Source organism: Tupaia chinensis, unplaced genomic scaffold (genome assembly GCF_000334495.1).
Source record: "Tupaia chinensis unplaced genomic scaffold, TupChi_1.0 Scaffold000065_1, whole genome shotgun sequence".
Taxonomy (NCBI): domain Eukaryota; kingdom Metazoa; phylum Chordata; class Mammalia; order Scandentia; family Tupaiidae; genus Tupaia; species Tupaia belangeri.
In genome coordinates, this window is record NW_006159523.1 from 4212894 (window position 1) to 4229939 (window position 17046).

General features: G+C 42.1%; 1 protein-coding gene across 3 annotated transcripts in view; it reads left to right on the forward strand.

The window, feature by feature from the left end:
* The window catches only part of BCL2 (BCL2 apoptosis regulator), a 209115-nt gene that overhangs the window by 29817 nt on the left and 162252 nt on the right, over positions 1–17046 (forward strand). The gene's annotated exons all lie outside the window — the stretch shown is intronic.

Consider the following 17046-nt stretch of genomic DNA (forward strand, 5'->3'; position numbering starts at 1 on the left):
TGCTGAGTGAAGCGTGAACTCCGTCTGTGAAAGGAGATCTGTACAGAGCTAGGGGTTCTAGTTCCTTCTTCCATCATGCTGTGTCTCAAGTGAGAGTCCAGCTCCGAAATGATCCCTAGCTTTGTTATAAAGGATTATCACTGGTGCCCTTATTATACTGGAAAAGTCAAGACATCTTTCTATGCAAAAATGCATCATGACTTTTCCAACAACCCAATACATGAGGTGTAATCCATGAGGTGTTGAAGTAGTTTATCTTAATTTAAAAGCCAGTTTTAAGAATCCTCTCTTTTTCATGGAATGTTTGAGCACCACCAATGTTTCTTAAGTTTGTTTATTTCTTACATGAAAGAAACAGAGACAGAGACAGGCATTCCCAATAGGGTCTACACACCACAACCCACTACAAGTCTCCATCTGCTCAAGGATGCCCCAGGACACGAACCCAGGACTTCTGTGTGGAGCCAGCTGCATTGCCACTGCACTACCAGCTGGCCCTGGAAATTCTCTTTTGCCATGAAAATTATGTTCTGAGGAAGTGGACACTTATCCTCACTTCCATTTCTATTATATGTTGAGTAAAAGGTTTGGAAGTTTCATGCTGTCTGCCTTGACTCAATTTCTCTTCCTTTTTTGTTTTTGTTTGTTTTGGGCTTTTTTGAGAGTGACCTCCAGGCCCACAGCTTCAATACCACCGACATATGCACCCGATTCCCAAGGGGGTATTTCCACAAATTCCAGTTTTGCTTATATGTTGTTTCCTGATGACCCTTTTATCTGGATTTCCTGTTGGCAGCTCAGATTAAATATATAATGAAAACATGTAATTCAGGAATAAACTCATAATCATTCTCCAAAACCTTTCTTGGACTCAACATTTTTCCTTCAGGTCACCACCATCACCCTGATTGCCCAAGGCTCCAAACCGCTGATGTTTTCACAGCTTCTGCTCATCTCCTGTGCCGGCATCAGGAGGCCCCATGCGCTGTTCTTAGATACTTAACCCACCGTCCATTCCCTCCTACATTAGGGAATCCACCATCATGCGTAGTAAAAGCAAGTTCTCATGCTAGTCACTGCTCAGAGGCATGAGCTGAGTGAATGAGTGAGTACATGCAGAGGCTTTGCCATCTGCTACTTCAGGTTCACTTGTTCACTCTGGCTTTACTCATTCATCCCCCAGTTGCATCCTACTGTGTGCAAACATGTGGGTTCATCAGTGAGTAAATGAGACCCTGGCCTGAAAGTGCTGATATTCCAGCACCTTCCGAAGGCCCACTTTCTTTGCTTTCACTCTACTCAACTCTTGACAAAGCAGTACACCTTTGTTCTAAATGCTATTAGCTTTATATTTCATTATTGTGTGATTAAGATTTTGCTGCCAGGCCAGCCAGTGGCATGGAGGTGAAAGTGGCTGGATCCCACGTGGCCAACAACATGGTTAGTTCAAGTCCTGGACCCAGAGGCTTGAAAAACATGCCAGACAGGCGTGTGCGTGTATACACGCACACCAAAATTCCTGAATGAAGAGGGAAATGGAGGAGAAGGGATTGTGGCATGACCAATCCCCATGGGCGGGGGGATGCTTTCTCACCTTCCTTCTGTCTCTCACCAGCCAGCTCATGTGTTCTTTAGCAAATGTAAACAAACAAAACAGGAAAAGCTTTGCTGTTAGGAACATTATATTTTCTTGGTAGTTTGCAACTTTGAGGTTCTGGTTTAAAATTGATTACATTTCCCAATGGCCATGAGGTATTGAAAACCACTCCTTTTCCCTCTCCAGTGACTAAACCAAATCTTTTCCAAATTGGTCTGAAATATCAACAGAAGTCTCCTTGATTTCAGCTGTATACACAGCGTGGAAACGTTCACCAGGCTCATGTCTGTTGACTAATAGCAGGTCAGTGCCCATTTTCCCTTGGTTATTTGCTACACATTATAAAACGAAAGCAGAACAAAACACCAGCAGATTATATCCTGCCATCAGTAAGAATGGAAAACAACTGTTTGTATTGTTACTGATAAGGAAGAAAAAGGTTTGTTGTGTGGATACGTGAAAATATGGTGGTATTAACGGTAAGTACACTGATGGAGAATGTGCCTGAAACTTTTACTGAATTAATACTGACTTTGTGATTTCGTAAAAGCGTCAGTCACAAAACAAAACCAACTGAGAATGATGCAGTGTGCCGTCTTCATGTAGGAGTCCAGTCACAAGGTTTTCTTGACCGTAGCTGCAACCAGGCAGTATATGTGGGAAGATGTAGGAATCCAGTCACAAGGTTTTCTTGACCGTAGCTGCAACCAGGCAGTATATGTGGGAAGATGTCGCTTTCAATGCCCAAACCCAACCATTTTGTCTTCAGATTCCTGAAAACTAAAAAAAGAAATCTTGGTGATGTAAATGTTCCAGATTCAAAATATCCAAAAGTGAACTCATCCACTTCCTCCTCAAGTCTGCTCTGTCTGTCCTGCCTGGCTAATGATATCACCGTCCACCCAGACCAAGCTCCAATCCCTAAGTCATTTCAACTCAGCTTTCTCATCTGTGAGACAGTTTTTTCCTGGATGATCTCTTATGGTCCCTGCCAAATCTGAAAAACTGTGCACCATCTACAGCTCCTCACCTTCTCTCTCAGGTATCTGAATCCCTCAGCGTCCCTGATTAAATCTCTCTCACCTGCATTCCCGATTATCTTTATTATTATTATTTTTTTATCCTGCTACATCTCTAACTCAAGCCCTCATTACTTCCTGACTATTTTTTTTTCTTTTTTTTTGGGGGGGGGGAGGGTTTTGCTATGGGTCGCTAGACAGACAGAGACAGACAGAGATAGAAAGCGAGAAATCACCTCCCCAAGGGGGATAGCCATGCCACAACCCTTCTCCTCCATTCTCCTCTCAGGATCTTGGGCACGCACGCACACGCGCCCGGCGTGAGTTTAAGCCACCGGGTCGGGGACACGAACCACAGTCAACTACGTGGGAGTCCAGCGACATAGCCATTACACTAACTGCTGGTCCCCTGACTATTTTTTAACCTCCAGCTGGTCTTTCTGTCATTAAAAAAAAGTTGTTAAATGTACATAGAGTAATGTTGACCATCTTGTGTACAACTTGGTAAGTCTTGGTGAATGTGTAGAGAGGTCTCCACCACCATAATCAGGATACAGAACAGGTGCCTCACCCCAAAAAATACCCTAATGCTGCCTGGAGAGTCTCGGAGTCTTCCCTCCTCTGTGGCCCCTGGCAACTGCTAAGCTCTTCTTCTTCCCTAGAGTTTTGTTTTTTCCAAAATGTCATAAATGGGTCTCCCTCCCTTTGCGCACCTGTTGCCAGCCCGTCCATCCTCATCGTGAATACCTTAATAGCTTCCCAGTATATATTTTTGTTGCAGTCTCAGAGAAATATTTATTTTTCTGGGCTTCAGTTTCCTTATTAGTATGTGACCTGGCAAGAATATCAAATTATAGTATAAAGAATTATAATACTTTGTGAGGAGGTTAGTTCCTGATTGTCTTACCAACTGGGATGACTCATGAGTAGACAGAACAGCACTAAGTCACTCCGAGTAAGAAATGGCAGCCTGGAGCTTTAGAGAAGGGGAAAACAAACAAACAAACAAACAAACAAAACCTGGGAAGAGAGGAGGAGAGGAAGAGAAGAAGGAGAAGTAAGAACAGCTTCCATAGTGCGCAGACAGCCGAGGGGCAGGACAGAGGTCTCCAGAAGGTTTTTGGGGGAGCTTTACTGTGGAAGGTACCAGTCCATCCTCCCACAGTGGGCTCAGGAGACTTGCGGGGAGATCTGTGTTGTGCGGGTGTCCCTTGAATGGGTCTTTCTGTCGAGAAGGGAGTCTGGAGACCTAGACCTAGAGCAGGGATAGTCACAGCGTCATGGGCTTTCATGAGGAGTTCATGAGGTACAAGTTGGTCCTGGGCCTTGTAGAATTTGAGTATTAAGGAAAGCGCAACTTCCTTCTACCATTCTGCACCATCCTCAACCTCTCTTCTCACATCCTGCCTCTAGCCCCAAAACTGCCCCAAATCCTGACTCTTTAGTTTGGTATCTAGGGACTTTCTGGGTTGACTCTCAGAGTTGGTACCAATCCACTTTCCCACTCACCTCCTGTTAACACTGTGTTCTCTTCACTTCCTGCTCTCCGAACTCCTCCACCTCCACTCCAGCCCCATTCATCTTTATTGGACCCACCATCTCCCCTTCAGTCAAATTAACTTCTCCTTTGTCCACCTTCTTTTTGTGTTTATATAAAGCACAAGAGGTTTTCCAGCATAATGTATTTCTGTGTCTCTATCTCCCCCTGAACTACACTCTCAATTCATACTTGATGAAATGAAATTCACTCCTAAATAATCACAGCGAGTTTGAGAGAACTAAGGGAGCGTTAGGCATTTCTTTGACATCATGCTCCCATTTCTGTGTGCAGGCGGCTTGCTGACTTGACACACGAGCCAGGTGGTAAGAGGGGCAGGTCTTCCTCTTACGGATGGCCTGCAGTTGTGAGTGCATCAGGCAGTCTGTTTCCAAGCAGCTGTCACGTGGCGAAGCTCCTCCAGTGTCGCTTTCACGTGCGCAGAATAAGGACCCAGTCCAGATACACTCCGGACTTTGGAAACCTGGCACGCTCCTGTTGCAGAAAGTAGGGGAAGGGGCAGAACTGAATGCAGCGGCAGCCCGCTCCTCTGTCCCCATCAAATAGTTTGCGTGCTATCGAATTTAAGTTGCCACCCAAAGGCCCAGAACACAAAGATACACTTGCTAGATGCACTTCTAGTACCTTCTGAACCCACGCTGAGATGCGGCGTCCCCACCCCCGACACACACGTGCCTGCTCTGCATGTTAACCACACCACCTTCACATTACCCTCTCCTGCACTTACGCAGAGAGGAGAGAGATGAGGCTATTCGTGAAGCCCAAGCTCAGGTCCCATTCTGTGAGAACCACACTGCACAGCTGATGTATGACAAACACATGTTCCGCATGTGGCTCACACGCGCCTCCAGAACAGGATCTCACCAGCAGTGACCTGTCTTGTATTTGCATATGTTCCTCTTAAGTCTTGGGGGGTGAGGGTTGCTATCTGCCTCTGCCTCCTTACCCAGACACAGTTCTGGTGAAAGCTGTGTGTCCCTGGAAAGATGTCAGGAGAATCCCAAGAGCCCCTTCTATCCCTGGAGCTCAGTCTCAGAGGTCAGCCAGAGAGAGAAGGCAACAAGGACAGAGCCTCAACTGACACTTGCCTCCCACCCATCCCATCTTCAGGGCACTAGTCCTTGGCAGGGAACAGCCAGCCTTCATTCCTTGCCAGGGGAGCTGAGTATACACAACTGTTGGAGCGAGAAGTTCCCCAGTGACCTTGATGTTTCTATTTAACAAGAGTCTTGTTCCAGCCTCCTTTCCCCTCTCTGCCCCTCAGGTGGTACAGGTGCAGGTGAGTAAGCCCTAGGCCTGTGAGGTAGGGAACTTACCTCTGAGACCTCTGCTCCCTAAGGGGGCTCTGCAGCCTTTTGCCAGCACAAGTCTGAGACCTTCCATGCCTGACTGACTTCCTCTTACTCTTTTTTCCTGGCATCCACACTTGCTGGAGTGATGTCTCTTGGGAGCCAGCTCCTGTGGCCTTCCAGGATTCTCCTAGTCGAGAGCCAGACTAGGAGAATCCTGGCTGGGAGCCCTGCCTGGGACTCAGGGCTGGCAGTGTGAGAGTGGTGGTCTGGGTAAGAACCAACAGCCTCTCCCCTTCCTACCCTGAAGACTATACTGAAATTTACAGTTTATACAAGATGGTCCCTGCCATTTTATTTATTTTTTTAAAGATATTTATTTAATTTAATTATTTTATTCATTCATTCATTTATTTTTAATTTGACCAGAGAGAGAGAGAGAGAAAGAAAATGAGAAAGCAAGCAACCAGGTTCAGGACGCAAACCGTGGTTGGCCATGTGGGAATGTCCAACTACCACACCACCTCCTGGTCCCCTATTTGTTATTTTTTGTTAAGTTTACTTATTTCTTCCTTGAGAGAGAGAAATACCAAGAGACAGGGACCCCCATGGGGGTTTCATGCCTCAGTCCACCCCCAGTCTCATCCACCCTGCATCGTAGCCATGTGTGCACATGCCTGACAAGCACAGGGAGGTCCCAGGACATGAACCCAGGACCTTCTCACGTGGATCTTGTGTTTTACTGTTGCACCACCACTTGGCCCCCTATACCACCTTGAAATAAGACGCCATATTAGTTAGTGTAGCCAGAGCTCTCTGCTCTGAAATGTTTATGCTCTTGAATCATGGAGTTGACGGTTTTATTTTGTTTTGTTTTTGGATATGAAATTTCAAAGTAATGGACTTGCTTAAAGTTCCCCATTGAGCACGGGGAGTCGCTTGAGAATTGCCACGTTAAGAATGATGGAGGCTTACCTGGTACACTTCCGTGGCCCTTCCACTGCAGCATTGGGGCCCAGCCACACCCAGGCAGAGCCCACCTACCTGGCTGTGAGTGCCCCTCAGGGAGGGTCTATCCAACTTGGGTGCAGCTCAGACCCTGGAAGCATCAACTTAGGAGGCCCCAAGTAGGGGAGCCTGCTGAGCATGACACTGAGTTGCCACATAAACCATTTTTGACACCTGCACCTGCTGCCTAGTGACCGTCTCTCCACCCCCCACCATCCCTCACTACCTCAGTTTGGGGCTTTTTAGTGGAGAAGGAGGGTGGCTGGTCATACACCTCAACTCAGTCCTGCCTTCATTCTTCCCCCTCAAGGGCTGCATGGACATCTCTCAGGCAATGGCTACAAGTCTCAATGCCCAGAACACACTTCAGACCGGGACCAGCAGTTGGCATAATGGCTATGTCGCTGGACTCCCATGTAGTCGACCGACAGTTCAAGTCTCAAACCCGGTGGCTCAAACTCACACCGGACGTGTGTGCATGCGTGCCCAAGATCCTGAGAGGAGAATGGAGGAGAAGGGATTGCAGCATGGCCACCCCTCCTGGGGGATGATTTCTCACTTTATGTCTCTCTCTCTCTCTCTCTGTCTTTCTGGCGAGCGAATGCACCCTGTAGCAAAAACCTCTCAAAAAAAAAAAAAAAAAACAAAACCAACACTTCAGACCAATTTATCAGAGTATTTAGGGGGTAGAGAGGAGGTTCCAGAAGTCACTTATTTTTCTCAAGCTCTCCAGAAGTTTCCCCAGACCGCGTGCATCAGAGCCCTCAGTGGTGCATTATACCATGACCTGATGCAGTTGGGTGAGGAGAGCTGGGTTCTGATGGCTAAGGAAGTAAGGTTCCTTGGCTGTAGGGTCTGAAGTCAGATTTTCCACTGGAGCAGAAAACAAGAGCCAAATTTCTTTTAAAAATGCTCTTGATCTCCCTAAAACTAGGAAGTATAAAGAATCCTCTGGGAACAGTTTATTTTCACATTCAAATGCGTCTTTACTTCTTTCCAACCAAACAATCAAAGGGCCCTGTCATTTATGAGGAATCTGTCTAAACTGAAAGTTTGGGGGTTGTGCATGGTATAACTGGGAAAGTGATTTAACTGGTTTTTCACCACATAGTGAAACGTGATTTGGTAAGACGACAGGTCACCGTAAAATGCACCCTTCTGTGTCTTGTGGTTTTGTGTTGGGATTTGCATCTCACTAGCAGAGGATGTTCCTGGCTGATTATGTTAAGTGATTATTTGTTTAAGCTTTAAAAGAAGAGCAGATACAGTACATTAGTACTTAGTTAACCGCCAAACATTTCTAGGCTAAGAAAATAAACTACCAAATTGGTGGTTTGTTTTATTACCAAACTGATAGAGTTTCACAGGCAGTAAAGAGTCAACCTCCCAGACTAGAAAAGCGTCCATATTTTTGTCAAGAAACATTAAATACTCTAAAAGCTTTATTATGAGTTGAGTTTTACTGAAATCAGAAAGTGGTCCATTTGATAGCCACCAACCAAAGACTTGTAGAGGTGACGGCATGTTTTCAATTCTGAGCGACGGGCTTTTCAGGACGCTGCTAGTCACATTTGTTTTGGCATTTGGTATTTTTGTTACCATATTTATTGCCTTTAGTTCCTAGTGGGAGTAGTTTTCTGCTCTTAATTACCCAAAAGGCAAGGCAGAAAAATAACTAGAATTTGTAAAAAGAAGAGGGGAAATATGTCTTGAAAGTTTCATTAATTGCAAAATGAAGTTAAATGGAGCATTCAATAAAAGTACTTCTCAGAACCGATAGAGGATTTCTCAGAAAGAGCCCATTAAAGCTGGATTCTCTAAAGCAGTGGAAATCCCAGGAACAAAAGCCAAATGCCTGGGAATTGAGTTTCAGAAGAATTTTTGAATTGGTACAGCTCAGTAATTTACAAAATGGGACGGACTCACTGAATGTTCTAAAATCTGTTCAGCAAAAAAGGGGTAATAAATTTAGCTTACAAGGACATGTACACTCAACTCCTGCTATTATTATATTCTCTTTCTCTCAGTTATTAAGCATTTCCTGTGAGCCACGGCCTATGTTTTGACATTCGTGATCTCACTTTGGATGATTACAAAGATTCAGTGTCTTTCACAGAAGTCATTAGTAGATTAGGGAAGAGCTATAATGCTGACTCTTCGGTGTTTTGAGAAACTAAAATCTGTAATGACATTTGGAATATTATTTAGATGTATATTAAAGCTAACCTTGAAAATAAGATTTCCATTCCACTGGCATGCTTTACAAATTGAATCTCCATAGGAGATTCCGTTAGGAGGAACAAAAGAAGAAATGAAGTTAACTTTATTGCTTAAACCATAGGCTGAACCAGGTTTGGGGCCAGATCATTTCAAGGCCACTGGAGGCTAGTGTGTGCAAATAAGTTTTTGAAACTTGAAAGAAATTCTGATAAACTGTCAGATCCTTTGAGATAGGAGATAAATACCTGCTCTTAATAATTGCAATTCATGGATTGGACTTGCAGTGAGAATTGCAGCTCAGACATCAAAGGGTGACCTGTAGCTTCATTTTATTAATTACTTATGTCAAGAACTTGAGATAACAGCCCTAATTGAAATGAGTTATTGAGGCAGGTATTGCTAATGCCTTTTTAATCAACTGTGATCTTTAATTTACCTGATTGGCATTAAGCTCACCTTAACTGACAAAGGCTAGTAGCTAGGGTCAAACTACCAATAGAGTATTTAGTAAATGAGTGGTTTTACTGCTATTGGCTAATTTTAGTCCAGTCTTTACGGTAAGAAATTCTCATTGGTACTTAGGTTTAAAGAAGTAACTTAGGAAAATGATTAATAGAGTATGGGATAAGGTAATTAAAAAAATAAATAAGACACAGCTACCAACAGACAAACAGCCTATAGTGGACAGGTTGCCTTCTCTGTATTTTGAATGTGTTTAAAATCAGCTTCTATGGATTTTAGAGCTACTTTACAATAACGATTGCTGCTGGTTTTAAGTATTTTTTTAGTAATGAAAAAATGACACAAAAGTTATTGTTTTAACCATGTTAAGTGTGCAGTTCAATGGCATTAAGTACATTCATGTCATTATGAAATAAGCACTATCATTTGTCTCCAGAGGCTTTCTTTTACCGACAGAAATCCAGCACCAGTTAAACAATAGCTCGCTATTCCTACAGCCCCAGGCAGCCCCCAGCCCACTTTCTGCCTCTATGAACTTGACTGCTGTAGGTACCTGATGTCATGAATCATACACTGTCTTTCTGTGACCAGCTTACTTCACTTAGCAGAATGTCCTCAAGAGTCATCCACGTTGTAGGATGTGTCAGAATTTCCTTCCTTTTTAAGACTGAGTAATATTCCATTGTATGTGTGTACTGCATATTGTTTATCCCGTCATTCATCAGTGGACAATTAAGTTACTTCCACCTTTTAGCTATTGTGAACTACGCTTTATAAATGACACGCAAACATCTATTCGGACTCTGCTTTCATTTTTTTTTTTTTTTTTGGCTGCATACCAAAACTGGAGTTTCTGGATCATTGGATAATTCTATTTTTAATGTTTTGAGGAACCACCATACTGTTTTTCCATAGTAGCTGTACCGTTTTATACCAGTAGTGCATAAGGATTTCAATTTTTCTACTTCCTTATCAACATTTGTATTTTCTGTTTTTTCTTCCCCCCTTTATTCTTATAGAATGTGTGCACATGCATGAGAAAAAGAGAAAGAGAATCACCTTTTCTCCATAAGGTCTGGTCATGCTGTGATCTCCCTCCTCCAGGCCTTTGACTTGCTGGATCTTCTAGTTATTTAATCATTTTTAAATCAGGTTGCTTGTTTTATGTTGTTCAGTTATAGGAGTTATTTTATTGTTTTGCTTTATTTTGTTTTCAGACCCTCAGTACAAATTGAGTGAGGATGTATAATGTGTATCTTTCAAAATCTGGCTCATTTCACTCAACATTAAGTTTTCTATATTTATCCATTTTAAGTCAAGTGATAGGCTCTCATTGTTTCTTCTAAGTTGTGTAATATTCCGTAGTATATATGTAACACAGGTTTTAAGCCCATTCATCAGTTTTTGGACATGGAGGTTGGTTCCATGTTTTAGCAATTGTGACTAATGCTGCAATAAACATGGATGTGCAGATGTCTTTCTGATTGATTTTATAATTCTTTTCTATTTCTGTGAAAAATCTCATAGGTAATTGGATTGGAATTGCATTGAATATGTAAATTAACTTGGATAGAACTGATGTTTTGACTATATTGATTCTTCTAACCCAAGAACGCAGGATGTCCTTTTATTTTTTGTGTGCCATACTCAATTTCTTTTTCAGTTTTTCATAGTTTTCTTTGTAAAGGTCTTTCACCTATTTGGCTAGGTTTATTCCTAGATAACTTATTTGTTTTTATTGTAAGTGGGATTTTTCTTTAATTTTCTCTTGGTCTATTCATTGTTGGTATATAAAAATGCTATAGATTTTTATTTATTAACTTTGAGCTATAGGAGTTCTTTGTATAAGTAGCTACTAGGCCCTTATCACATATGCCATTTCTTGAGACTTATATAATTTGCCAGGTATTCTGCTAAGTTCTTTATATATAGGACCTTAATTCTTTTTATAACCCTGAGAAGTAGATATTGCCACCCTTGTTTAATACATGAGGGAATGGAGGCTTACAATATAGGAGAGAAGTTAGGCTTGATTCTAACTCCTACAAGCACAAGTGGGGATTTATAGGCAAGGAGCAGGTGGAGGGGGTCAATAGATAGAAAATTAGTAGGCAGAAACAGCAGGATAAGTGGAGATTCTTGCTACATAAACTCAGCGGAATTCTTGCTCAAGGCAGGCCAGGGTACAAGATGAGGACACATAGCAAGGATGGGGGTAAATAAACCAGATTGACTTAGTGTTCTTGCTTAAACTGGATTTTACACATACAGAGGAAGTCCGGGACTAGACAGATCCTTGTCATAAAAAAGATGCAGAAGAGCCTAACTCAAGTTTGTTCCAAGGACTGAGTCTGTGTCAATACCCAGTGGAGTAAATCCTTCACCACTTTCTCTTCTACTCACATGTATCTTGGCTGTATTTGGCCTTTTACGTTCCCATGTAACTTTCATTGTCAGTTTATCAAGATTTATAAGAATACTTATTGGAAACTGGTTTGAATAGCATTCTTGATACTTTTTGAACAAAATTTACCTCAAGGAAACAGATAGGGGCAGTGGCAATATTCAAAACAAAAATGAAGAAATTAGTAAGGAAAAGCACTTTCATCATCATCAGCTAGTGTTTAGTGAACTTAAAATATCTGCTTTTGGTTTTGAGTGACATTTCTGGGTATGGAATTACAGTGGGTGGTTATTTTTTAAATGGCATTACCTTTAAGAAGTACAGATCTGTCTCTACAAAGACATGCCCAGTGGATGAAACCATATTTTGCAGCAGTGGTCAAAGGGGAGCAGGTAGAATTTGCTTGCCCCTAGGGAAGCTGAGGCCTTTTGTAGAACTGTTATGCTTTGGATGATGGTTTGTCCCTCAAAGATTCATGTTTTGGAATTTGATTTTGCAACATGGTGAGGCCCAATGGGCAGTAAATGACCATGGTGAATGATTTGCAACATGGTGAGGCCCAATGGGCAGTATCTGACCATGGTGATTGTGTCATTGCAGCAAACTCTTGTGAGTCGATGAATGATGTCTTATGAGATTCCATCTGTGCTCTCTCTCATAAGAAGGGGTTAGTTCTTGGAAGAACTGGTTGCTATAAAAGAGAGAGCCTGAAGGTTACTCTCTTCTCTGCACGTTGGCCACCTTCCGTGCTTCTGTCAGCTGTGTTATGGGCCAGCCGGATGCCAGCCCTATGTCTTTGGGCTTTCCAGATGCCAAAGTTGTGAATCGGTAAACCCTTATTTCTTTATAAATGCACCCAGTGTCAGATATTTCTGTTAGCAACACCAAAACAGACTAAGACAAGGACCAAACTTTAGTTTTTTGTTTCTTCCTTTATTCATCAACAAATATTAATAAATGTCTCGTATGTGCCAGGCACTATTTCTGGTTCTGGAGAATGAGATAGGCAAAATCTTTGGTGTCATAGAACTTAATTCTAGTCATAGAGGAAATAATAAACAGGTAAGTATACAGTTTAATGTTGGGCAACAAATTCTTTAGAAAGAAAAAGGAAGGTCAGGTTGAAGGGAAGCGGGAAGGAGTCTTTCTAGGTAGGTGTCTGAGAGATGCACCCTCCAGATAGAGGGCAAGAAGAAAGCCCCAGGGCAGGAGCTGGGCATGGGGGAAGGGGAGTAGAGAGGTGTTGCAGAGTGAGTGAGGGAAAATGGCAGAAATTCAGGTGGAGAGAAGCAGCCCTGGTCGGACCCAAACTTCACTTTTTATAATAGATAGTAACACTCCTTTTAGTCTCCTGCTATGAAATTTGTAGAATATGTAACTTACCTACACGTATAATTACAAGCCATGAATGTAATAACAAGGAAGCACAAAAGGAGGGGAAGTTTTAATAACAGTAAGCATTTCACTTATCACTGCAGGCATGAGTGCGCTAGAGGACTTAAAGCTGCAGTCATGTGTTTTGCACCCACGTGTAGGCTCACTGCAAATGTGACTATAAATGCAGGTGGCAACAGATATGCTGTATTGGCAACTCAAAAGACAATGAATGTCATCCTTAGTGATATGGTATTTCTGAAATGATGACTTCTTAGTGAAGTTCTAAACAAAACTAAGTACACAATTCCCTACTGCATTCTAGAAAGTCAGCGTTTATGAAGATCATGGAGAAAGCCCTTTGACCTGTAGTGACTTTAGATTTTTCATGTCCAATGCACCCTTGAAAGTCACAGGGAGTGGAGAACATGGTCTGGGTCGTGCCAGACCGTGCCGTACATTCAAGTAATTCAGCCTATGTGGCACCCACCTCCCAGATGCCACTGATGACTCCCAGTGATCATGTGATTACCAAAACAGCCCCCACAAATTTCCAAAATGTTCTTGGGGCAGTTCAGTTCCCTTCAGGAACCATTGTAGGGGCTGCTAGACCTTCATGAGGATTCTGGATTTGGTTTGTCTGTGATGTCTGTAATGAGAAGCCAGTTGGCAGTTTAGACCAAGGAGGTGGACTAGTATGGCAAGTTACAAATGGATCTGCTATCCATAAATGTTGGAGTGGAGATGACTGAGGTTTCCGTGTCCCCTGGCAAGGACCTTGCAGAGGTGCTAGGCTGACCTTGGTCCTTCCCGTTAGTCTCAAACTTACAGTCATCCAGAACCTGTCTGCATGCCCCAGAGCCATATAAACCACCTGGAAGGGCATCTCCATGCTGGCCTTTGACTGTGCCTTCAGCTCTTTACAGGGACAGGTGGTAGCTGTCACCTAAAGTAAGTTGCAACTGTCCCTCTTTTCCCCTCCATACATATTCCTGATCTGGTTTTACTCCTTTTGTGTAATAAGTAACAGATGCATGCAAAGTGGTTAGAAGTAGTTTTGTAGTTAAACTACACTGGGGTTATTTTGCCAGGTGGTCTCTTCCTCCTAGCATAACCCCTTCCAGCACACCCATCCCTCTTGAGTCTTCAGCATCTGCTCCAGGTTTGCTCTGGGCCTACAGGGCCTGTGACTATAGAAGCATTTTTTTGTAACCAGAATCTCCATGCTGATCCTTCCAGACAATTGATAGATAATTGGATAAATCCTAAACTGGAAACTGCACGCAATTAAAAAGAAAACAACACGTAATGTAGTATGCATGCTACTCTGAGCTAGTTTACATGTGAAACTACTTAAGCAAGTTTTTAATTTTGGGACGACAACGATGAAGCTCATTTAGTCATGAAACTCAGAGGCACTCAAAATGTGCTGAAGAAAAGGGTCAGGGCTGTGTGGTATTTAGCACCAGAATGGAAACGTCTGTTCAAAGTTCTTGTTTGTCCTCTAGCCATCTATAGGTTAGAGGTGTCAAGGAGGACAGTAAGGGTGGAGCCACTGCTATGTCCCATGGTTGGGTGAAGGTGAAGCAGGACTGAAAGGTATTATTACTGCTGTAAATGTGTGTGTTTTAATGACATCTAGCCTTCTTTAACATGGTCTCAGTGCTTCAGAGGTCTTACATTCACACAAACTGATGATTAAAAATAATGTCCCATTTTCTTACACAAAAGATATTGAAGTGAAATAGCGAATGCATGTATACTGTAGTGGCCAAGTAAATGCTTCCCTCAGGGGCTACTCAGAAAACTCCTTCTGTTCTTGGGTGTATTGACAAATGAATATGTGGGTCCTAGAAGGTCCTCATAGTAGCATTATACACTGCAGCAGGGAATAGTTGGATTTAGAATTTTCTATTGAAAAAAAAAAAATCAAGCTTCACTAATTAGGTTGACAAATACCTGGCTTCAGCCAGAGCCCCATTTTCATCAGAAACTAAGGGTGAGGGGCCAGCTGGTGGCTTGGTGGTTAAAGGTGCTGGACTCCTACATGGTGGACCACAGTTCACTCTGTCTCTCTCTGGTCAAATGAAAATAAAAACAAATAAATAAAGTCAAATAAAATAATTCTTTAAAAAAAAAAAAAAAAAGAAAGAAAGAAAGGGTGGGACGAGTTCCCATATTGACTTTTGTGCATATCCAGAACAGGAAAGGCATTATTTTAAAAATCCTTATAAAAAGTTAACTCTTACGATACAATAGTCGAACCTACTCAAAGCTTACCAGGAAGTTTCAGAAATCAGCACGTGTAATTATAGGCATGCAGGTGTGATCCAGAACCGACTAAATCAGGGGATAAAGAGAGAAAACTTCGATCCCATTTCTTAATTTCAAGGGAGACAGGAAAGAAGTAGCGCCTGAAGAATGAGGATTGAAGAAGTAGAGTGTTTTATATCCCTTCTTGGAAAAAAGTCCGTAGTTTCCCAAAGTGACTTTTTCCTCCTTTTGGAGGGCTACCATCTCAATAGTCTTACTGTTAGCCCCGTTTACTATTCGTTGGATTCGAGATGCTTATAAAACCAAGAAACAGGAAACATCTTGACGAGAAAGATCTCTTCTTCATTTGCTACCATCCCCTGTTGGGGTCAGAAAACCAGGGTAGACAGAGCCTGAGAAGAGATGGTTCAGGAACAAGGCTTTGGGGAGTCGGAGTCGGGGTTGCCATAGCCTGTGATCAAAAACCATGGGCAATTGAGCAGGAAGGAACCTCAGAGTCACCTTGTTCAACTCCCTTGTTTCTTAGATAGGAAAAATGAGGTCTAACGAGTTAAAGAGACAGAGAACTTGCACAGGTAATTAGTATCTGAGCTAGCAATCAAGGGGTAGGTTTTCGGTGGGGAACTTCTTGAAGTTTTTCATATAGGGTCACATAACTAATGTGGAGAAAGCACAAAGGGCTTGAGTATTTTCATTATTATTTTTGAAAGCTTAGGCTGTTTTAATTCGTTATCATGGTCAGTTTGCTTTGCTTTGCCTTTGACCTTCACCACTCCAGCTGGTAGGCATAAATTGTAGTGGTTACTTTGCTTTCCTTGACCTGTTTGTGAAGGAAACTCCTCTTTTAAAGGAGTCAGTGGTATTTAAAGGGAAGGTTGTTTTTATTTCAAGTATTTCATTTTAAGGACCAATCTCTCCTAACACAAGTTCTTGAACTACTGAAATAAAATTTTTAATAACCATCAATTATATTCTCAGAGTTTATAATGGGCCTTTACGTATTTTTTTCTCTTTAATACGTAAAACACTCTTCCAAGTACTTAAGTTCTTTTTACAAAGCTGTTAGAACAGCTATTATTTTTTAAATTGTAAATAAGTTTACTTTAAAAATGAGTTTAATGGAAGAGAACCTAACTCTGATTTTTGGAAATTAAGGAGGAAATATAAAGAAGGAGGTTCTTTGTTTGGTGTTTCTGTTTTGTCTTGTTTTGTTTTTGCCCATTTCATACTTCTACTCTGAGACTTTATTCCAAACGGCCTTGGAAGCTCTCAGCTTGATGACACAATGCAAAGCTCAGGCTCCGATCCGGACAGGCTTGCGTGATGCATTTTCCATGTGCATCAGTGATTGGTTTTGCCGGGAAAGCTACCCAGGAGAAAGCACTGTGACTTCCACATTAGCCGTAATCATGCATCCACTTTATACTTTCTGCATTTTGTCTATCAGATTTGTTACTTAAGTACTATCCTTTCATGGAAAAGGGACTTGATATTTATACATATTCATGTATTTGTGTATATGTGTATGTTGATTTATACAATTATGGAAATGTTGCTGCATTACCAAACCATCTTCAAAGGTTAGGAAGCTTCTTTTTATTTGAGCTCTGTCTTTCCTGTGATTTTTAGATGACGTAGTAAACAAGCCATAATACAAAGGGACTACCGAGAGATGCACAACAGAAGCAGCCTCCGAAATAGAAATTGGATTTATGGGCAGTGAGATAGGATAATTGGTTTTTATATTTAAAAATACCCTCAAATCAGAGGAGTCTGCAGGCTCAGATAGAGACTGGAATTGAGTTTGAAGCCACGTACCGCAAGTAATTTAGTGGAAACTG